The 24,055-nt window shown below is 50.1% G+C and overlaps 1 protein-coding gene and 1 non-coding gene across 2 annotated transcripts in view; both read right to left on the bottom strand.

Moving 5' to 3' along the window:
- Positions 1-24,055, bottom strand: part of GRID1 (glutamate ionotropic receptor delta type subunit 1) — a 666,253-nt gene that overhangs the window by 427,190 nt on the left and 215,008 nt on the right. The gene's annotated exons all lie outside the window — the stretch shown is intronic.
- Positions 4,712-4,784, bottom strand: TRNAA-CGC (transfer RNA alanine (anticodon CGC)). The gene has a single exon. It is a non-coding gene; the product is annotated as a tRNA-Ala (tRNA).

Genomic DNA, 24,055 nt, shown 5'->3' with positions numbered 1-24,055 from the left:
AAGCAGCGCAGCACTGAGGAAGCCACATGAGCTCTCAGTTAAAGAGATCCTGGTTCACCAGATGACTCTGGGCAAGTGACAGTCTCTCCCTGCTTCAACGCCTTATCTCTGAGGTCAGAATTCAAACAGATCTTGCTTCAAAGGTCAATCATGCAAATTATTGCAATCATGTATATAACTGAGTCCCCGACTCTCCCAACAGCATTCGGGCATTCAGAGTGATAAGAGTCGCCCATTACTGAGCACTTCCTGTGTGCAGTACTGTACTTCAAGCATGTCTCCTAAATTCATCTCACTACATTCTTAGCATAACCTCATTCAATCATTGAGGCATATATTTACTGGGCATTTTTCTAGGTGCTGGACATACAGTAGTGAATGAAACAGACACATGTCCCTCCTCTGGTGCAACTTACATTCCAGTGAGGAAAAGAGAAAATAAACAATAAATAAAATGTATATTAAGTTACAGGGTCATGAGTGTTTAGGAAAACAGTAAAGCAGAGAGGAAGGATAGCAAATGTCTAGCTGGTGGTTAAAATTTTAGGAGGTTGGTCAGGGAAGGCTTCCCTGGGAAGGTGACAGTGGCAGTTTGGATTACTGGTAATATTCACAGCCCTACTTGCTTTGGCAAGTGGGATGTTAACAGGACATAAGCTAAAGTTTCAAATATGCACATATAGGCACTTGTCTTATGCTTTGGCCATGGCCAAAGGAGAGCATCTTACGGATAGAGAGCTGCTCCTCTAAGCTCTGCCCCAGCCAAGATGCCAGGAAGCAAATCCACAGGTGGAAGAAAACCTACCCAGCCCAGCCTGGATGAGTCACCCCAGCCAGCCTGCAGGGGTGCATGAGAAGCTGAATGCCAGTGAAATGTGCTGGGTTGTTTGTTATGTAACATGATGTGGTCATATTGGTGACTGATAGAGAGACTTTGGGGTAAAGACCCTAAGGAAGGGGGAGGAGACTGTGTCAACTGTGCCAGGCAGAGAGAAGAAGAAGTGAAGAGATCATACCGGGAATATTCAAGGGACAGCAAGGACGCCTGGGTGGCTGCAATGGAGGGAACAAGAAAGAGGGCAGGAGGAAACGAGGTCAAAGAGATGATGCATGGCTGGATCACGTAAGACGTTAGACACAGGGTGACCATACAGTTTATCATCCAAACCAGAACATGTTTTTAAAATTGAACTATCATTTGCATATAGCAAAATATATTCTTTTTAGTGTACAATTCTGAGTTTGTTCATCTTAGACCATCGTGTAACCAATCCCCTACTGAAGATATAGAGTAGTTCCATCACCCCACAAAAATTCCGTGGCCTCTTAGGGCCAATTCAGCTAGCAGCCCTGGCGAGTACCGCTCAGTTTTCTGCCCTGTACTTTGGCCTGTTTCAGAGCATCATTAAATGGAATCATGAGTATCAGGCCTTTTGAGTCTGGCTTCTTTCACTCAGCATATGCTTTTGAGAATCATCCCAAGTTTCTATGTGTGTCAGTATTTTGCTCCTTTTCGATGCTGAATAATATTCCATTGTATGGATGTACCACAGTTTGTTATCCATTCACCACCTGAAGGACATATAGGTTGCTTCCAGTTTGGGCTATCATGAATAAAGCCACTACAAGCACTGGCATACAGCAAACTAGGACAATTCTGAGAGTGAATAATTCTTTGGGGCCAAGAGGTATAAATGGGGACCATTCCATGAAGATGGGGAAGTGTGTTCACCTGACTTAGGTCAAGGTAGGGACTTTGGCTGTTCCCCTGGAAAGATGGGAAGCTATGGGAAGATTCTGAGCAGAGGAATGACGTGATCAGCTGCCATGTTAGCAGGATCATTCTGGCCACAGGGCCAAGGACAAAAGCAGGAAGGCCAATCACGAGGCTACTGTCATAATGATGGTGGGACAGACCAGGGAGGTGGCCGTGGCAGTGGTGAGGAGTAATCAGATTCCAGATACACCACAGGGAGAGCTGAAAGAATTGTTGATGGGTTAATTATGAGGTGTGAGAGAAAAACAACACCAAGATTTTTGACCCGAGCAAGTAAAGAAGGGTTGCTTCGCCCATTTTACAGAGGAGAACACTGCAGGCTTAGAACGGATAAGACATTTGCTCATGACCACACATCAAGACAGCAGAGCCAGGACTGGTGTCCCAGCAGCCAGCTGCTTGGCGTCACCACACCATTTGCCTTATGTCAAAAGGAGGAAGCAAAAGTTCTCCTCCTAAGGAGAAATCGCATGTTGGGAGCCCTCCAGACACAATTCCATTCCGACAGCACAAATGTGCCCCCTCCAGGAGAGGCCCTGCCAGGGGTGAGTTGCCAAGAGGCCCCAAGGGAGGGAGCTGGATCTTCCCCTGCGCTGTTCGCAACCAGAATATGAAGCCTAGGGAAGGGCTGGGGAGCAGGGATACAAAGTGAGGACAGGCAAACAGTAGGGCCTGGGGGCCCTGACCACACCCCACACTCATCAGCCCACTGAGTCTGTGCATTGCAGGAGGATGGCTGAGCAAGACGCAGTGTGGGCGTTGGCTGCCACTCTGCTACCCGAGGTCGTCCACGGCAACCTGGTTCCTTCTGGGACTAGAGGTCCGAGCTGGCACTGAATTCCCTTTGGGGCCCAGGTGGGGGATTCTTGTTCCTTCAGTAGTTCTGTGTGAGCCTGTGACAGAGGCCACAGCTCCCTGCCTACCCACAGGCATCAGCTCAGGGCCTACAGCTAGATTCACAATTTGACTGCTAAGGAGATTCTACCGCACCCCCAAACCGTGGGCTGCCATCCTGGCCCATGTGTCCGGGCTCCCAAGGGCAAGTGTCAGCCCCGGGAGCTGGGAGACCCTGTGGATGAGCAACGACACTGCAGACAGGAGCGGGAGGTAGGGGCAGGGCGGGGGGCGCCCACTGCTGGTCAAGCGCCACCTTTCTGGTGGGTGGGGGGACAGGCCCCGCCCCTTCATTTCACTGTATCTCACATTCTGGCCCACGCAAAGTTCTTAAGAAAGGATATGCCCTGCACCCCAAGGGTAGCAAAGCAGAAGGCAGAGTCACCCTGGTACACAGCCACCTCCTTCTACCTCAGCCATGCCACTGAGACAGAGAAAATCATTACTTAGCACTGCTGAGCCGAGCCCTGCACACTGGGAAATAAATCAGCCATCCAACGACAGATGCTAGACGGACACATCCCTCAGTGTTCCCACTCACCATCTCTAGACGTCTATCACAAATTGCTCATCTCAAACGTCAGAAGGACAGCTCCCTCTGCCGTCCTTCCCTCGTAAGTACCACTCCTGGTGTGGCCCTCAGAGTCTATTCCAACTACACAGACACACACACACACACACACACACACACACACACACACACGCACACTTCAGTCTGCGCAGAGGTAGGTGGGGCCCCCTTCCACTAGGTAAGGCACCATCCCACTGCCTACCTCACTCTTTTTAAGATCACAGAGTTGACAAAAGCAGGGTCTTGGAGACACATGGACCAGGGTTCACATCCTAAACCTGTCACTCTCTGGCCGTGAACTTGGTGCGGGTCACTTAATCCCCAAGCCTCAGCTTCCTCACCTGTAAGATGTCTCGAGCTGTGAGAAATAAATGTGCTCATGTGTAAATGTGCCCAGTAGATAGGAAGACCTCAGTCCTCTTGAAAAGCTACCAGGTAGCCTAGCTCGGAACCTGGGGTGTACCTGCAGGCTATGCCCATCCCACACCTGCAAACCTCCTCAGCACTGTGGGGAAGGCCTTAGCAAGTGCAAGGGTGTTGAGGCCTCTCGCACCTGTATCCTTTAACCTATGGAGGGCACAGCTCACAACCACTTGCTTGGCTGGGGGCCTGGAGTCCCCTCCCAGGGTACAGGTCCCTGCTACAAGGACAGCCCAGACAAGGGTATGCCCACCATGTGCAGTGTGTCCCAAGGCCCAAGGTTCAGCCTTAGCTGGCGGCAGACAGGCAGATAGGGAGGACCAGAGAACAGCTCATGCCATACATCTGAGGGAATCCTCAGCAGACTTAATGCCAAGAGCCATCCATGCTTCCTCTGATGGGACCCAGCCTATCCCCCACCCCAGCCCCCCAAAACAGAGGGGCTCTGACTCTGCCCCTTCAGTTTCAGACACACGCCTGCACCCAAGTTCCCATCATACTCAGATTCGGCTGAAATTCAGCCCCGATGCCTTGCTCCCATGACCCTCCAGAGCCCGACGATGTGCATTGGGCCTTTCCACGCGGCTGGCGGTCAGACAGCACACTGGAAGGCAGGTCCAGGGCCATGAGGCAGGGAGGACAGGAGGGCAAAGGCCACAAGTGAGAACCGGGAAACCAGCAAGACCTACAGCCGGGGGCAGGGCTATGGCGAGCCCCGGGCCCCCATGCACCTCCACTTGCTGCTGAGATGAATTTACCTGACGCATCAATCCAACCCACTTCCGACTTCATGATTTATTCATATAATTACACCCGAGTTTTAAAAAATACTGATTTACAGCTGCTCTAACATCTGGATAAGGATATCATTGCATTCCTTCCCAGGAAGTTGAGGAGCACTTTGAATTTAACGGGCTATGTTATTTTTTGTTTTTGGGGTTTTTAAAAAATATTTATTTATTTTGGCTGCGCCGGGTCTTCATTGCGGCATGCGGGATCCTTAATTGTGCGTGCACACTCCTCAGTTGCGGCATGCATGTGGGATCCAGTTCCCCAACCAGGGATCGAACCCAGGCCCCCTGCATTGCGAGTGCAGAGTCTTAGCCACTGGACCACCAGGGAAGTCCCTGGGCTGTGTTTTTACAAAAAGTGTTCCCCTTCTTCAAATACCTGGGAAGAAAGCTGAATGATACGGGCACTGGGGTAGCTTTCATTTGCTCAAGGGGACAATGAGGGAAGGGAAGGTCACTTCCAAGTCACGGTTATTTCCCAGGGGGGCACAGTGTGTGCCCATTGTCCAGGTGAGAAAACTGAGACCCGGAGGTATTGATGGCTCGGCCCAAGGCCCCACAGTTACATAGTGCAGAGTTGATCAGGAGCACGTCCTCGCTACCGCCCGCAGCCTTGCTTGCCTCACCACACCATGCTGTCTTCCAAGAACATTACAAACTTGCTCACTGTTCTTGCCTCCTGCTGCCTGCACTCTATTCTCAAGCTTGAGATATACCGTTCTTAGGCGCACAGCTAGAGTATGTTGAGAACATTTTTCTTCAAGGAAAGCAGAGCACGAGGGGCCAGCTGCCCCTTACCAGTGGTATATGTCCTTGGCATATAGAGCCCTCATTCCCTATTCAGCAAGCACTCAGTAAGACCGCTTTGCATGCCAGGCCCCAGGCTGGCACTATGGGGGGAAAGGTGGCCATACCACCCTCTGTAGCACAGATTAGAATCTAGTGGGCAAGACTGACATTAGTCAAATAATTATGTGATGGATATATTGCCGCAGAGTGAAACATGCATTCTGCAGGAAAAGCCCGGGGCGCCACGTGCATATCTAACAGACCTGGGTATGGCAGGGCACCAAGGAAAAGCTGCCCCGAGGAGCAGTGACTGGGCTGAAATGGAAAGGATGATAGGAGTTAGTGAGGTGTGCAAAGTGGGCACAAGAGCAGCAGGGGCTGCTCCAGGGAGAGGAAGCCAGCGTGAGAAGATTCTGGAAAGGTGAGTTTTCTCATTTGTAAAAGGAGGGCGATGATACCACCCCAGGGCATGGTAGCCAAGACCGAGATGATGCCGTTCAGGAGACTGGCACCCTCTTTTGACCCTGGAAATTTCCCATCGGCAACAATCCAAGGAGGAAAATAAAACCTGACACATGAAGATTTTCAATGAAACACTGTCCAAAAGAACCGACTGAAGAATTGGAAAAAGTTACAATGTCCAATAACAGGAAACATTAGGTAGGTTATGGAACATCAATTCTTTATCTCAATGCAATCATTTAAAATGATCATTAGGAGGTCTTTGCAACAACACAGCAAATGTTTATGCCAGGATGTTAGCTCAAAGAAAAAAAAAGCAGAACACAAAATTGCCTCTAGATTATGAGTGACTCTTTATGAAATTTGTGTGCATGTGGTTAGAGAAGAATACAGAAAATGAAAAAGGGGACTGGGCTAGGCAGTAAGGTTATGAAATTCATCCTGATATTGTCAGAATGCCTTAAAAATAAGCAAAATAGGTGTTAGACCATGAAGAAGGACTTGCATTCAGGTGTGAGAATGGGAAGACGGACCTGCCTTCAGGAATGGGGATGGGAGGAGGGAGACTTAAGTTCAACTTCTATTCCTGGGTGGCACAGTTGGGCCAAGTCCTTCACCTCTCTGATTCCTGCTCAACGAGGTGAGGGTGGGGGTGTTTCAGTGAGGTCAAAGGACACGACTAGGGAAGCACTGGAACAGGATGGAAAGTTCGAGTGGCAGAGTGGAGATGGAGCAGTTCTGCAGCTGGGCAAGCTCCAGGATGAGGTCGTAGGAGTCGTTTGCTAAGATGGATGGAGGAGGTTAGGAGAGGGGCGAGGTCAGAGAACCCAGACACCTGTGTGGGCTGAGGCCAAACCTGCCTACATAAAACCCGAAGTAGATGCAAATGGATTACTGCACTACAGGCCCAGGAACAGGAGGTTTTCACTGTGCAGACACAGCAGGAACGTTGAGGACTTGAACCCAGATGTTATTCCTGGTGCTGTCTCACTGAGTATGACTCTTATTGCCTCAGGTAGCCCCTGACACTGGTGGTGATGCTGCCAGGGGCTTACAGGCCATCAGCCTGCAGTTACCACTCCTCCAGTTTGCTGGGCATCTCCTTCCTCCAAGCAGCCAAGACACCAAACTTCAAGGGCGTGTCCATGAGCTTCCAGAGGGGCCCCGAGCAGCTCACCACCTACCTGCATCCTCTCCAGGGCCTCACATTCCCCCTGCGTGCTCGCTGCTCTGAAAGGGAACCCAGGAGTGGGCTACAGCAGCCCAAAGAGCTATTCTGCCCAAGAGCGCTGACAGCAGAAGTGTGTCATGATAAGATCCACAGCTACCATGACCACGATCTGAAAGGTGTCCCTTGAAAGCGTCCAACATACAAGCAGCGCAAGTGTTAGAAGCAAATCCTGAGTCAGGCTGCCAGCCCAAACCCCAGCCAGGTTAGGAATCATGTCAGTTTTTCCAAATAAAATGGAAATACACTTTGTTTACATCTCTACCTTATACGATCGAGGGGATTCAATGAGACAAGACACAGAAAGCGCTCAGAAAGTGCCTGGCCTGTGGTAAGCCTCCACAAGTACTGGCTGTTATTATTACTGCCTGCTTGGAATGAAGCAGTTATCCATCTGTTGTCCTCCGGCACTGGAAACTTTCATGAGAAAAGGCGTGTACACACACACACATCTGTGTGCACACACACGCACGGGTGATGTTTGGGAGCCCAGCTCCATCTCTGTCTAGGAGCAGAACCCCTGGGGTAGGGGGGAGTAGTGCCAGCCCTCACACCCCACCACCTGTACCAGATGCCCTCTGCTTTTCTCCACAGAGTTATTTACATTTTCTCATTTGTCTTTCTTCTGCTCTTTCTGATTTCCCACATTCTTTGATTTGCCTGTCCTGTGTTCAACAGGGGAGGTCTTTGATCACTTTCCTAATTCCGTCAGCACCTTTTGGAAGAGGCCCACGCGTCAGAGGGCCCACGGGTGCCTGTGAGTCTGGCAGTTTTTGTGTTTGATCACTCGGTCTCCTGAGTTATTTCAGGGCAGCCCTTGCCTCAGCTGGCTTTCATCCATCCCCACCCTGGCCCGCTTCCCTCTGGGAGCCCGTTCCCTCCCTGCACACCATCATCTGAGTTTGCTCCTCTCCCAAGCCCTGAACGCCAGCCCAAGTTCAAAATTCCAAACATTCATTCCACTTCCCCTTCATTGCCCTTTGCGTCTGCTTTTCTCCTGACCCTTTTTCTAAGCAAACACTCTTCCAGACATGGTTAGAGACTGAATATCTATCACGACATGCATTTGCCTTCCTGTGTATCTTGCTTTAAGGTGTCTTCCCTCATCTGTAAGTCAAAACAGCCATTCTCTAAATTCCAGCAAGGCCTCTGCTTAGCAGCTAAGCAGTGAACGAAGGGGAAAAGGAGCAAATTGAAGTGCAAAGAGAAAGAGAAACTACATGCTCAGGGATGATCACTCCCCCCAGTGCTGCCAGGCTTGAGCACGGCTCACAAAGCTCTCAGCAAAGGGCTTGGGTGCCCAACACACAGAGCCCCACTGACCTGCCCCAGGGTAGGGGCCTCTGTCATCAGGCCCAGGGGCCATGGCCACCCTCGAGGTCACAGTGGCCAAGCCATGCCAACTCCCTCGCACACACAACTCCACAGAAGAACGGCAGCGTCCACTACTCTGTGTCCCAATGCCAGATGGCCCTTCAGCCCCAGCTGCAAGCAGTAAGGCCAGGACATCACACGATGGTCCCACCCAGATGTTCATCAGACCACCTGGGGAGATTTTTAAGCATCGGATTGACTGGTCACAACCCTACAGCTCCCTCCGAATTGATCCAGGGTGGGGTCAGGGCCTCAAAGCTGTCTGAAAGCTCCCTAGATGCCTCTATTGTACAGGCCGGGGTGAGACCACTGCACTTCCGAGAGCTGGGACGCAGGAGCCAGGCGGCTGGGATCCAAACCCTGCTTCCACAATCCACCTCCAGCAAGTTACCCTCCCCTCACTAGGCCTCGGTGTCCTCAGTTATAAAAGGGAGAGTCAAAATAGCACTGCTGGTATATAAAGTAGAAAAGGCATGTGAAGAGCCCAGCACAAGGTCAGCGCTCAATAAACACTAAGTACTCCCGTCTTTCTTTCATCCCGGGGTCATCCCATCCCAATTCTCTCCCTGGCCACCAGGAGGCTTCTGCAAAGGGCTTTTCAGAGGGAAATGGAAAGGCCCCTGGGTCTGTCTCTGGGGTTGGGCTGACTGCCCCAGGCAGTCGGGAAGATGGTGTGGGTCACAGTGCTTGTCACAGGACTACTGAAGCACCCCACTAGAGCAACCAGCTACTGGGAAGGAGGACAGCATTCCTAGAGAGAACAAGGGGTAGGCGGGGCACCAGGGGGACTGCCAGTCGCTACCACCCACAAGCCCAGGGTTCAGGGCAATTCTCCTCAGGCCACTGTTGGACAGGTATTCCAGGACCAGGCTCTCATGGCTCATTCTTCCTCCCTCTCCCGAGCTGATACTCATACCTTTCATCTGAACAAGACTCTGAAAGAGTCAGCCAGATGGGGTGGGCACCTCAATAGCCCCAGAAGACCCTCAGACTCCGAGCGTCCGTGTGTGTCAACTTAAATGAAGGATCAACGTTAATAATCAGGTTTAACAACCAAATAAAATTCTTCATTCATTCATTCGCTTAGTAAACTGCAACTGTCCAGTTGTTGTCCTCTGGCGATGGAAACTTCCACTACTCCTGTACCAGGCATAATGCTGGATGTGGGGAATGCAGAAACAAATACAGCCCACTGTATCAGTAAGCTCTTGCCATAATAATGCCATGTAACAAACCACCCAAAATTCAGCGGCTCCAATAAAGATGTTAAAAAAAAAAAAAAACTCAGTGGCTAAAACCAACCGTGATATATTTTTACAGATGTGTGGAATGGTTGGGGCAGATCTTTTTCTCACTGCAGGTTTGTGGGTCAGTCAGCTCAGTGGCTGTGATCTGACCCTTATGTTTCTCATCCCCCTGGGACTAGTGGATTACCCAGGGCTTATTCCTTCTCTTCTTAAAGGTGAAGGTGGTAGCAACTCAGGAGGAGAGGTGGAAACATCCTACATCTCTTGTACCCGGGCTCAGAACTAGCACCTTGTCGCCCCTGCTAACGTGCTGTTGGCCAAAGCAAGACACATGGCCAAACCAAGCCAAAGCATGAGAAAGCATACTCCACCCACCATGAGGCCACAGCAAGGGCGTGATGAAGAATTGGGGGTAACTATTCAACTGGCCACACCCAGCCTCTGCCCTTCAAGAGTTCCTCCTGGCCAGCACGGGGAGTGCAATGTATCAAGAATAATTGCAGCACGATGTGTTTTTGCCCCAGTCACTGGGGCCATTTGGGAGCCAGAGTCTTTTCTAGCCAGAAGGGAACGTCCCCTCTCTCATTCCCCCTACATACATGTCCCGTAAATTAGGCCCAGCAGTTTTTACCCCGTTTGACATGTGGGGAAGAAGCAACTTAGAGGGATAAAGGGGCTTGCCCAAGACACACTCAGTTGCCTCAGTTCTCCACTATTATTTGCATTTGGTGAGAGGGTTTATTTGAAAAAGGAAGTAGATGTAGTGTGCATAGCTTCCCAGGCTAATAGAAAGCAGAGATGAGCTGGTCAATAAGTCATGCTATTTAAGGAGGTCAAAAAAATCCAAACTGATGAGAAGAAGCACTCATGAACTGGCACAGCCTTAATCCACAGGAAGGTACCATTTTTTAGAAAGAAAATGCAAACTTCTGGGGGACTCCCATGTTCTGAGCATACTACAGATACTGTCTCACTGAATCCTCAGGGGAACGCCGTAAGATGCTGTGAGGTGCTGGCTCCATTTGATGGATGAGGAAATGGACAATCAGAGCAACTAGAGTCCTTGCCCTGAGTCCCACAGCTGGTGGGTGGCAGAGACAAGGCTGCAGGCAGACACCTTCTGTCTGAAGACCTGAGTCGCCACTGAATGCCTTAGATGACAACACAGGAGTCATCCACGTTGGCCCAGGTGAGGACAAAGCACAGGCCAGGCCAACAAGGAACAGACGGGCTCACAGAGAATCCCCGTGCCGTGTCTACAGGATGAGGGGTGGCTCAGCTCTCACCCACAACCTCCTGGGATGGACCTCATCGGCCAGCCTCAGGGATACGCAGTCTCTTCCCAGCTCCTCAAGCGAACCTCTGTTTTTCTCAAAGCTGTGAACGTCACATCAAAAATTTCCAATTACCTTCCCCTTGGTTTTATTCAGCATCAGTGTATTGGAGGCATAATTAGTCTGAGATGAAAACCTGTATTGTTCCCTTCTCCTCAGCAATGAAATAGGTTTCCAAATGTGCCAACAGAGAGGATTCTTCTCCAAAAATGACAAACAGAAAGTGAAGGATGAAAGCAGGAGTGAAAGACAGATGGATGACAACTGTGGCTGAGTTAGGACGGGGGTGGGGGATGTGATGGTGGAACCTGCCAAGGAGCTCCAGCTCCGAATCTCACCTCCTCCTCGCCTCCTAATGAGGATGGGCCTTTTCTGCAGCATAAAAGTGACGCTGATGGAGATGAAAGGCCAATTTCCACTGATCTGTTTCCTAATGATACATCATGAGAACGAGGCGCTTTGGGGGGTTGCTGAGTGTGGAGGTGTCTGAGCATCCTTCTCCCCAGGGCTGGCCATACCCAGAGCCTGGGGGCCTTGGCCGAGGTGTGGAGGCTTCCCATCGGCCAGGGTTACCCAGAATTGGGGGAAATTAAAGACAAACACAGATTTTACATGAGTAGGAAATACTCCTAGAAGTTGGGTATTCAAGGAACCAAGACTCAGAGGTTCTCATTGACCCCAAGTCTTGCAAGAGATGAGACATTTAGCCTCTGATTTGTCCAGTACTTGTCCAAGCAAATCTTCAAGGGTCCTATTAGTACAATACGGGCAATGATATCCATTCTGCTCCCACTCTTGCCTTCTTATAGGCTCGCCCCACAAAGCAGCCAGAGGGGTCACTAAATGGAAAACAGTTCATGTTATTGTCCTAGAAAAACCCTCCAATGACTTCCCTTCACACTTAAAATAAAACCCACTTCCTCACCTGGGCCGCAGAGCCCAGGAGGTGTACCGTCACCCACCTCTCTCACCTCACATGTCACTCTCTCCCCTCCTCTCACTAAGCTCCAGCCACTCAACCATTCTCGTTCTGTTCTTCCAACCAGTCGGCCTTTATTCCCACCTTGGGACCTTGGCAATGGCAAAGGTCTCCCTTACAAGAGCAAAGGCCCTCACGGGCCTGATTCCATCAAGCAGGTCTTAGCTTAGAAGTCGAAAGTGGCCCCCAATCACTCCATATCACATCATCCTATTCTGGGTTCCTTCTTATAGATATCATGTGGTATCATCTTGCTTTTTGCCTCTTCCTCTCGCACCCAGAATGTAAGCTCTGTAGTTGTGGGGACCTCACCTGTCTCATTACCCACCACACCCCAGCACCTTGCAGAGTTGCAGAGCATCTGACACACAGGAAGGGCTCAATAAATATTGATGGACTCAAGACCAGGAGGGAAGCTGGTGGGGCTTGGCTTACAAAGACAACCACAAGATGAATACATACTACCTTCAGATAACTGAGGGACTGACATGGGGGAAAGAGTAAAATTGTTATGTGGCCCAGAACATGGATCTAAGACTAATGAGAAGCCATGGGACAGATTTTGCCCAACATTAAGTAGGAGCTTTCTCACTGTTGAGCTGCCCAATAACAGAATGGGTTTCCTCAGTAGATGGCGAGTTCCCCATCTCTGGAGGTGTGTAAGCAGAGGCCACTGTTTGTGCCCATGGAGTCAAGAGATGAGCATCCTTCTAAGTTCCTGAGTCCACAGCCATCATCAACATCCACTTTGGTGTCTTCTGTCTTGGTCTTATTCTCCCATCCAGATTATAATCCCCTGAGCAAGGGCAGTGTATCTTTCTCCAGCACAGCCCCCCAGTGCCTTGCACAGGGCAAGGCCATGGTGACAGATGGAGCACACACGTCCACCAGGCATGGAGTGGAGTAAAACGTGCCTGATTCCCTTTAAGGTGAAAGCAGGAGGCTCCAGGCTGGGCTATCTCCGTGGGGCTCCATGTGGAGATGGGCACCTTCCTGACAGGGCTGAGCTTGTGGCCTGTGCCTTCGTCCAGGGACACAAGCCTGGAAAGTGGACAGGCGAGGAGGTGAAAGAGGAAGAGGTGGCAGTCACAGAACACCACAACCTGCCCTCTGATTGCTTGTCCCCCCGGGAGGGGCTGACATGATTTCCAACCCCAGACAAGGAACCACGGCTCTGGGAAGCCAGGCTTCTGGTCCAGTCCTACAGTGCATCTAGGTGATGCTGAGAGTTGAGCTCAGATCTGAAGGATGCCATGACCTGCAATCTTGACACCTTGACCCCCAATGGGACAGACACTTTCCTCCCCATTTTAGACCTATCCAGTTGGAAACATTCTCAACACATTCTGCCTTTTCCTCTCCCCTGTCTCCAGAGAAACTGAGGCCCCTTCAATCCCCCAAGTCGAGCCCAAATTGGAACTACATTCGGTTCCCTATTGTTTCATCCAGCCTCGTGCCTGTTCAGAGGGAAGCTGATAGAAAAGTACATTCACATGCTCCCTCCTCCCAGCCCTGTGCAGGCACAGAGCTCTCTGTGCATGCCACACCGCCTTTCCATCACCTGGGACAGGTACTCACATGGAGGCACTCAGCGCCGATTTGCCAAATAACCACGCGTCAGGACAAGTCATGTCAGAATACTCTTCCCTCCCAGCCCACTAACAGGAACCCAGTATCAGCCACTGTATCTCCTCCAGTTCCTCGGGCTTCCTGGGCTGGTTCGTGGGCTTTTGCAGGAAAAAAAAAATAGGGGCAGAAAGAAGGAGGAGTGAGGAAGAGAAGCTATAAAAGGTGACGTATCCAGAGTCTGGGGAGACGGTGGCTTCTAAGAGACAAAGGGGGAGAGAGAAAGAGAACGAGGATCCTAGGAAGTGTTATGCGTGATGAACTGGATCTTCTGACAGTCTTCAAAGGATTCAGTCAAGAACTGTTAAGCACATCATTATGTTTCCTGTTGGTTTGTTTGTTTTCTAGTGTGGCTTTACCTAGAGGCTGGGCCATGGGGCACCACCAGTTTTATTTGGATTACAAATGAATGACATGCTAGTCTCCAGTGACAGTAACTCTGACTTACTATGTTAGCCATATTTAGAATTAGTCACACAGAGAAACCTGGCTCCTCATTCGTATCATAGTAAAGTGTATTACCCTCCCCACCACAGAAATGAAAGAGGTTCAGTGAAAATTCTGAAACTGTAAATGTCTATTTTTGTACTCAACTATGAAAGAATTTGTGAATATATGTAAATATGTTAATTAAATTTTATGGGTCATGTTAAAATATTTTTTAAGCAGATGAATGAGTAAATAAATAAATGAGAACCCCAAATCCATTGTTTGGCTCACAACGGCATAAGTCTCTCCTGCCTGGGTGAGAAATGATAACAGTCAATATAATTCCTAGGTAAAGATCTGCCCTGTGCTAGGCACCTTTTTACATGTATTAACTCCTTTAATCTTGACAGCCATCTATGAGGTAGGTAATAACATTACCTGCATTTTGCAGGTGAGAAAAGTGAAACGTTCACTTTGGATCCCATAGTTAGCGCTGGAGCCACAATTCCAACTCAGGAGGATGGTTCCAGCCCCATGTGTTTAGCTACTCTATGAACCTGTGCAAAGATCCAACTTGCCTGCTGAGCCAGCTACCCCACTACACAGGGTCAGCCCCATCCCAGCTGCTCCTGTCAGAAGTGGCCTGCGAGCTGTTGCCCTGAGAGGCCAAAACGTGTGCATATCTTATAACAGCTTAGGGTTAAATGGCAGAAAAATCAACCCAATGCAGTTGTCACCTTCTTGGCTATAATTGATAAGTGCTTACAGAATTTTATTTCACAGAAACACAATAATGACATGAAAAATAGGTATTTGGAAAGCACTGAGGCTCAAATGTTGAGGCTGAGGCATGTCTGCAATACCTCTACTCCCAGAATCTGTCATGCAAACACCCAAGAGCAATAATGCTGCTCTGCATCCCTTCTCCTCAATAGAGCACTCAGGGAGGAGCCCCAGGGGTGACAGGTTGGAAGGGGCAGGGTTGGAACCTCAAGCAAATTTAGCTTGCCTTAGAAGCCATGAGGCTGGAGACTGCTTATGGGAGGATGGTACCCACAAGCAGAGGGCTTCTCAAGGGCTAAGAATGTGTCTCACTCATCTTTCTATTTCTGGAGATCAGTGCCAGGTCTGACACACATGCAAAAGTGCTTGTGGGTTTGACTTGAATTAATAAGTGGAATTGAATGGCCTTCTCTGTTTCATAGAGTAAAGAGCATGAAAGCTGCAAGACAGACCAGGTGGCCAGGGCTGTGGCTCACCGAGAACATGTGGAGCATAACCCCCTACTCCTTAAGTGTGGGCTGCACGCTGTGGCATCTTTTCAAAAAGGACAGTATAGGAAAAGGGAAACACAAACTAACTTCATGGTGAAGACACTTGACAAACACGACCTCAGCCAGGTGGTCAAGGTCAACATCAACAGTGATCACTTATATTCATAGCACATTCTTTGATGTGACGATGAGAATGGCACTCTTCCTCTCCCAGTCTAATCATGAGAAAACATCATACAAATTCCAACTGGGGGACATTCTACATCATACCTGGCCAGTGCTCCTCAAAATCGTTAAGGTCATCAACAGCTAGGAAAGTCTGATAAACTAACACAACCAAGAGGAGTCTAAATGATGACTAAAGCAATGTGGTGTCCTGGATGGGTTCCTAGAGCAGAAAAGGCACAGAAGGAAATCTGAATAAAGCATGGACTTTAGTTAATAAAAATGCATCAGTAATGGTTCATTAATTGTGACAAAGGTACAATACGAATGGAAGATGCTCATAATAGGGGAAACTAGGTGTGGGGTATATGAGAACTCTCTGTGCAATCTTCGCTGCTTTTCTGTAAATCAAAAACTATTCTAAAATTAAAAGTTTATTTTTAAGAATTGGAGCCTCGTCCTGAGTTCTATACTTCCAAAATAGTCCTCAAAAGTGTTCCCTTTGGGCTTCCCTGGTGGCGCACTGGTTGAGAGTCCGCCTGCCGATGCAGGGGACACGGGTTCGTGCCCCGGTCTGGGAAGATCCCACATGCCGCGGAGCGACTAGGCCCGTGAGCCATGGCCACTGAGCCTGCGCGTCCGGAGCCTGTGGTCCGCAACAGGAGAGACCACAACAGTGAGAGGCCCGCCTACCGCAAAAAAAAAAAAAAAAAGTGTTCCCTTTTCCCCAATTATCCCTGCCTTCATCAGTGCTATGTCAACGCTCACCCAAATATTGCCACCACCCTTCCTCCCTGGCCCCAGGCCCCCACCCAATCCACCCTGCTCCCTGAGGCCACCCAGAGCTTTCAGCAGCACAGATGTGACGCCCATGTTGCAATGGCTCCCGTATCTTCAGGATTGATTCCAGCCCCCAGCACTGCATCTGGGGTCCTTTCACAGCCTTGCTTCCTACTCTTCCTGTAAATGCCTATTACTCTGTCCCCAAAAAGCTATTTCTCCAGCTTCCATGTGCTTCCCTCCCATGCTCCTGTACTTGCTGATCCGTCACCTGGGATGTCCTCTGCCCACTGTTTACCCAGGCTGACTCATGCCTGTCCTTCAAGACGCAGCTCATACATTGCTTCCTACAGAAAGCCTACTTTGGCCCCAGGGGGGATATGGTGGCTTTGGTGGACACCCCAATCATACCTACACTTAAATCTATTCTGTATTGTTGATGATTGCCTACTTTCGCTGAGGACAGGCACAGTGCTCTCACTCATGTATTTCTAGTGCCAGTCTTCACCAAATGTTTATTTAACAATGAGTTAATCACTAGGGGAAAAGGTGGGGTAAAAAAATCGTAGCCAGCATTCCAGGACTTTTGCTCCTGGGTTTTAAATTACAGATTCTATGCTTCAGAGACCCATCAGCCTCGCTAGAGTCCTGTGTAACCACATTCCATTATATGGCAAATGTAATGGTTACTAGATTTAATTATCGCAGGATAATTAATGTCAAGGTATTGCCAGTTTGGACATAAAAATTAAATATCACCTTCAATGTAACTCTTCTCTAATGCTGTGATGACTGGGCTTGGAAATCCCAGTTTCTGAGGAGAGGTACCTTTACCATGGGGGAAGCGATGCCAGGTAGGACTTCTGCCTTGCCAGCTGCCACTTCCTCCAGGAAGCGTGCCTCTGCCCTGGCTTGAGGCTGAGCTCCTGGCACCCCTCACCCTGAGATGGGCCCCATCTCTTACACACGCAGGCACAGGCCACCATACCTGGTCTTGCTCTGGCTAAACCAAGGACCTTAGACAGAGGAATTTCTCAAGGGATCTCTCTAGGACCCTTGGGAGGTTCCCAAGTCACACGTCCTTTCGTGACCTCAACTTAGCTCCATAACAAGAAGTAAGAGCAACCATGAGGAATGATGGACCCTCAGAACCTATGTCAAGGCAGAGACTGTACAGCCACAGCTCAGGGAGAGGATGCCCCACCTGCTGCAGACCAGGAAGGCCTCACCTTGGGCCTCCAACCCTCTGCCACTCCCTCTCCTCCAGCCACTCACAAGCCTGGCTCTGGTTCCATCCTTAGTGTGACTGTGATTTCATTCTGTGCCTTAACAAAAAACATCGTCTCCTGTCAGTAGACTTCTGGCTACTCTCAAATGCTAGGACCATGAATGCTCACACCACACAAGCCAAACACAGGATGCAATGTGCCACCCTAGCCCCTCTCTCTCCCTGGATCCAGCCCGGACTCGGGAAGAGACAAGCCCAAGCTCCCTCCTGGCTTGCTGGAACATTTATAAATACTAGAGCCCTGAGCAGCCATGTAATGAATCCTACTACCCTAAGGCCACCATGCTGTGAGGAAGCTCAAACCAGTATATTCAGAGAGACCATGTGAAGAGGGAGAGATGCCCAGCCAGCCTCCAGCTTCTCCTTCCCCTCACTGTTCCAGATCCAGCCATTGTCCGACTGGAACAGCAGGACAGACCCAATCCAAAATCACCCAGCTGAGCCCTTACCAAATTTCTGACCCGAGGAAAACATGAGAGAAAATAAAATAGTTTTTGTTTTAAGCTACTAAGTTTCAGGGTGGTTCATCACACAGCAATAGATCACCAGAACAAAGGTCCAACATCAGAGCTACTGCAGTGAACAAACAGTTCTCGGATCCTTCTTCCAGCAGCCAAAACTGGCTTCAGCTTCTCAGAGTGGTCCCGGTCCCAGTGTGGGACAGAGAACGACGTGCCAATGTCCTGGCGCTCCTGCTCAAACAACTCCGTGAAACATTTACTCATAGCCCACAATCGCAAGGCCTGGGATTCCCAGGCCCCATCAACCCCACACAGCAAGGACTCCTTGCCCCTACCTCACTCCCACCCACCAACCAGAAGTGAAATAAAAATCACCTCTGAGGGCTTCCCTGGTGGCGCAGTGGTTGAGAGTCCGCCTGCCGATGCAGGGGACACGGGTTCATGCCCTGGTCTGGGAAGATCCCACATGCCACGGAGCGGCTGGGCCCGTGAGCCATGGCCGCTGAGCCTGCGCGTCCGGAGCCTGTGCTCCGCAACGGGAAAGGCCACAACAGTGAGAGGACCACGTACGGCAAAAAAAAAAAAAAAATCATCTCTGTGACTGAGCTGAGACCTCATGTTACAAGTAAGACAAAGATGGTGCCAAAGGCTGTAGTTCTGATGGGAAGCACAAACTGCACGGTCATCCACATCATCATTACCACCATCATCATCATTACCATCTGCATAATCACCATGATCATCATCGCCACCAACAGCACCACCATCTTCATCATAATCTTCATCACCATCATGACTATCTCCATCATCACCGCCATCATCACTACCACCACCACCACCATCATAACTATCATCATCACCGTCACCACCATCTTCACCCTAATCATCATTGTCATCACCACTGTCATCAGCAGCAGCAACAGCAGAAGCATCACCACCTTTATCACAGTAATACCAGGGACGGTTACTGAGCACTTTACTATGTACCAGAAACCATCCTAAGCACTTCAAATGCACTGTCTTGTCAAACTCTCAACACATTCTCATGATGTTGTCCTGCTACTACCCCCCATCCTAGAGACGAGAAGACAAAGTTTTACAGCAGTTTTATAACTTGCCCACAGCCACCAGCCATAAGGCCAGTGCTGGGATTCTAACCCCAAATGCACTAACTCCAAAGGCCATGCCCATTCTAACTGCTCTGGCTCTCCTTCCCTCAAGCCGGCTCCATGGCTCTTCACCCTGAATTGCTTTAGCAATATTCCACTGGAGACCCCAGACCCCCGAACATTACCCGGCAGTGCCTCAGTCCCTGCATCTGGAAAATGGGAGTGGTGACAACAGCCTGGTCTGGGCAGAGTGTCAGATCTGAGGGACCCTATGTCATGGGAGGGGGCAGGGTGCAGTCACTTACTAATCACCTGCTCTAGGTCAGGCAATGCTGGGCACTTCCCATACGTCTCATTTAAACTTCACCAAGCCCCGGGGGCAAGCAGGGATTAGCTTCCTATTTTACCAGTGACCCCAGATTCAAAGAGTGAGCCCAGCTGTGTAACTCCCAAGCCCTTGCTCTTTCTGTTGCCCCCAGTGCTCCCCAAACTTGAGGACAGGTCATACCTGCCACACGGCAAGGCCCCTCTGTCTGACCACGTCGGAGAAGCGGGGTCATTCACTGTACATTCACTTAGAGGGATGAATGGGCCCGGGATGTATTTGCTTTGCCTTCCCTGGGGCAGGCAGCCATTCTGGGCATGGCTCCAACCTCAGAGGAAGAGACACCAGACAACTGGAAGGGAACACACAGTCCCAGGGTTGGAATTCTCCCTGCTCAGCCTCTTCCTGGCTCTGGAGTCTAGCCGGGTACCCAGCTAGCTTATTATACAACTTCCCTTCTTTTTGAAGCTAAAACTAGCCAGATTTGAAAGGACACCTCCCCTCAAAGAAAGAAAAAGTCATGATTTTTTTTAAATTGGCCACTGAATTAAATGTGCAAATAGTGTTCCCCATCACAAAGAGAAAGTCTTTTTTTCCCCCACATTTTATTTGCCTCCGAGGTTTCCTATTATGCCTAGGCTATAGCCATGGCCCTGATGGGACTGATCCCATGGGGTCTGGACACATGGAGAGCCCCAGTGGGGTGTGGAAGGGGGTTGGGGGAAGCAGGCGGATAAAGGTGGGACCCAAGAGCAAACTGACCCGCATTACACACACACACACGTACACATGCACACACATGCACACACACACACAACAGCAGCCCAGATTTGTTTACATATTGGCACAAGTGCAAACAAGCAGAGGCCGACAGGTGGGGAGGCCTGCACTGGCTCAGTAGCGGTCCTGCCTGACTCCCATTAGGTGACTGAGGAAAGGTTAGTCATGGTTGGGTTTGAATTCCCTGGTGAAGGAGAGAGGAAAGACGTTTCTGCAAAGAGCATGTCCTCTCGGCCTTTCCAGAAAGAGAGCCCTTGGAACAGCAAGGCAGGCCCATTTGCACACACATTAATAAAGTGAAAAGCTGTTTAGGTTGATTACTTGCTCCTCACGGAAGCTGCCGTGGTGGTTGCCAGGAGGCTGCACTCCCTGCTGAGAACTTGCCTGGTGAGACACAAAGCAGGGGCCTAATTCCCACACCGAGGGCCCATGCAGAGAGCCCCAAACGAGCTCCTGTGCCCTCCCAGAAAGCAGTGCTTTGTGCTCCGACCCTGGACCCCTCCCCACATTCACCTCCCACCACCCTTCCCCTGGCTCACCCTGCGCCAGGCCCACCCTCCTCCTCACAGATCCTCCAGTGTGTGCCAAGCTCAGTCCAGCCTCAGGACCCTTGCACATGCTTTCCAACTGCTGACATCGCTCTGCAGTCAGTTCTTGCTTGATGGGCTCCATCACATCCTTCTGGTCGTTCCATGAAAGCCTCCTCCTTGGCAGCACCATCTCTCATCACTGCAACTAAACAGTGTCCCAACGATCCACTCTCTTCTTACCTTGCCTTATCTTTCTTCAGTTGTCACTAACTGAATTACTTTGGGTTTATTCATTTATTTGCTTAGCGTCTGCCCACTGCCTCCACTAGAATGTGAGCTCTTTGAAGTCAGGGACCATATCTGTCTCAGCCCTTCTGTATGCCCAGTACCGAGAATGGCCTGGTCCATACTGGCTGCTGGATTAACATTTAATCCATTTCAAGACAAGAAAACTGAGACCTGGAGAGGCACTAGAGTCAGAAAGAGCACAGCATCCCAGGGGAGCCTGGTCCGGGCCGGGCTCAGGCATTTACTTGGGCTGTAGGCTCACTTCTCATGTTTTTCTAAACCATGTCTCACTTGCAGGAAGGGACCAACCTCACCTCTCAGTTGCTTCCCAGCTCTAGTTGCTTCCCAGCTCTCAGAAAGAGCTGTGTGGAGTAGATGCTCAGAGAGTCACCAAGTACATCAGCCAGGCTTTTAAGAAATTGACCAGTTCCCGGTATCATACTCAGGAGCACCCAGGGCCATGGAAAGCTACCAGACTCAAGAACAGGACACTGCCGGCCCCAGGATAAGCAACTAGCAGCAGCACTGTGGAGTACTATTAGGGCCCAAACCAACACCAGTGATAACCTCTGTCTAAGGAGTTGACCTCCACACACTTAGTTCGCATTTAACGTAGACTTTGAGCAACGATGTATAATAAGCCCAAGAACTTCCTGCAGATAAATACAAAGAAGGATCCTAAGGCAGGTCAGCAACATCCTGACACCAACTGGCAAGGGCAAGAAGAATAACAGATGCACAGAAAATGGGGTATCTTGAGGATCCAGGAGTGAAACAGGAACTCTTAGGAACACTGTGCTAAGGATGATGGTTGATTCCTAGTGAGAAAGAACTGGGGAAGGAGAATGGGCTCACTTCATTCTATGCCCATATTTTAATATGCTGAAGTTGACAGTATATAAGAGATAAGCCAGACATTGCCACTCAGCAGTCTGAAAAGTCTTATCAGCCCTGCCACAGGCAGAGTTGGCCAACGGAGAGCTTAAAAATCTAGTAATTAGTTGCCGACATTTAAGAATTAAGAGATTTCACAGTAAAGTCCAGATTTCTGCCTCCTGTTGAGACACAGGAAGCAGCAGCTGCACCAGGCCTTCACGTGGGAACCTCACTGAAGCCTGAGCATCCCCTCCAGGGACTGATGCGCCCTCCAGGTGCCCACAGGTGCTACACTCTCAGCTCTTCTCACAGCCCACCTGCTCTACACTTTAATATACCTGCCTGGAGGTCATGGGCATTCAGGTTTGTGATTTGTGTCATATCTGGCTGGCAAAGGGTGGCTTTAGCCATTCTTACCTAACCCTTTGGTTGTCTTCAAAATCTGCACGTGACAGAATTAGCCAAGAGTGGCTCTTGGGGTTGCCTGGGTTGGATGGACCCACTTGACTACTGCAGAGCTGCAAGAAAAGAGCTGATGCACAGCGCCTTCCCCCATGCTGTCAGCATGGCACTCTCTCCCATCGGGGGCCCACCGGTGGGCACCCAATTCTCTCGCTCATAGCTCTTCCTGAGTGTGAATTTTCTCTCCAGTTAAGCTTGGCCACTCTTTGGGGGCGGGGCCTGTACCTTTCTCCCCCAAAGCACCCACTGTGAGGGGTCTGGGGGCAGGTCCCACTCTGTCTTGATGGTGGGCGACCACCGACAGTGCAGAAGGAGCTCAAAGGCTGCTCAGAGCACTGCTCCTCTGAGCCACTGACACTTCCACCCTTGACCCCAAGAGTTGGTTGGGGTTCTACAATCTCAGCCACGTACCATCCAAAGACACGAGGAAGGTATTATTATCCCAGTTAGCAGACCAGTAAACAGGCTCAAAAAGATGGCGCCAACTGTGAGCTGGGGTCTCACCGTGTGCCTATTTGTTCCAACGGCAATGTCCCTTCCTCTGTGCTGTCAGCAGCCCTAGCTCCTGAAGACGCACCATCGTGTCCCCAGCTGAGCATCTAAAAGCCTCAGATTTCCTCCGGGAAGAAGGGACTAGGTGGGTACGGGAGGAAGGAGGAAAAAAAGGGGACACACTCGGGTCTTCTGCCCTGGCTCTTGTTACTGAAATTAAAGTGCTTCTAGTCCTGAATCTCCCTATGGAGAGATTCAGGGTAGGAACCCAATGCCTTCCCTCACTGCCTGCCGGTGTACCGGGGCTTTGTATATGGGGTTGGGGGATGCACGCAGGTTTCCCCTAGTAAATGTTTCCTTCGATGTTCTACTTGCATCTGCTGCTTTCTCTCACACCTTCACACTGGTCTCCCCCAGCATCTCCTTTCTCCCCAATCTCCAGGGCTCCAACTGTGAACCACAACCCTCGTTCTTTGCTTTCTCCCTGACATCACTCATGGGTGCAGATACTGAAGACTCACGGGTAACACACCAGGGGAAGGGATACGCCACTCCACTCCCACATAGCAAACAGCTGAGAAATGAGTATTAGACCCATATTAATGGCCCATCAACCATGCCCACGTCTCTCCTTCAGTCAATCAACCCAGCAGCAGGTCTCCATCAGAACCCCTAATGTCAACCACCAGCACATTTCAAACTTTGGAATGTTAACCTTGCCCAGAGTCACGAAAGATTTTATTCCTCTCAATGCCTCAGGGCCTCATATCCTTAAATTTTCTAAGACTCATCCATCTCCCCGTTGACACAATAGTGCTAGCCATGTGCTAGGCACTGTGAAGGAGGAAACAGGGAGATCTGCACCCCTATGCTTAATTCTTAGAGTAACCTTGTGAGTCAAGTATCATTAACTCCTTTGTACAGATAGGGAAGCAAAGCTCAGAAAGGTGCACGGTGAGGAACGGGACAGAAGCTGGACCATGTGTGTTTGGAACTCTGCTCTTTCCCCGTCCCACTGACCACACTATAGAAGGGTCAAGTAAAATGCCCTCAGGCTTGCTGGTGACCACAGTGTCCCCTGAAAGATGCTCTTCCGGTTACCAAGGAGAGGCACAGGCAGCCTGTCCATCCCCTCACACTCTCTGCAGGTGTGTTGGCAAAGACAGGACCGCGATGGGGCAAGAGGGATCCCTCGTTCCCCAGATGAACCGTCAGAGGTATCCAGTCCACCTTCTGGAACCCGACCCCACCTGCTCTTCAATGGCAATTATCATCGAGCCCACCATTTGTCAAATTATAGGAGG

This window comes from Delphinus delphis, chromosome 16, assembly GCF_949987515.2.
Source record: "Delphinus delphis chromosome 16, mDelDel1.2, whole genome shotgun sequence".
NCBI classification, from domain to species: Eukaryota; Metazoa; Chordata; class Mammalia; order Artiodactyla; family Delphinidae; genus Delphinus; species Delphinus delphis.
The sequence above is the reverse complement of the archived record's forward strand: the minus strand, read 5'-3'. Positions and strand labels throughout refer to the sequence as shown.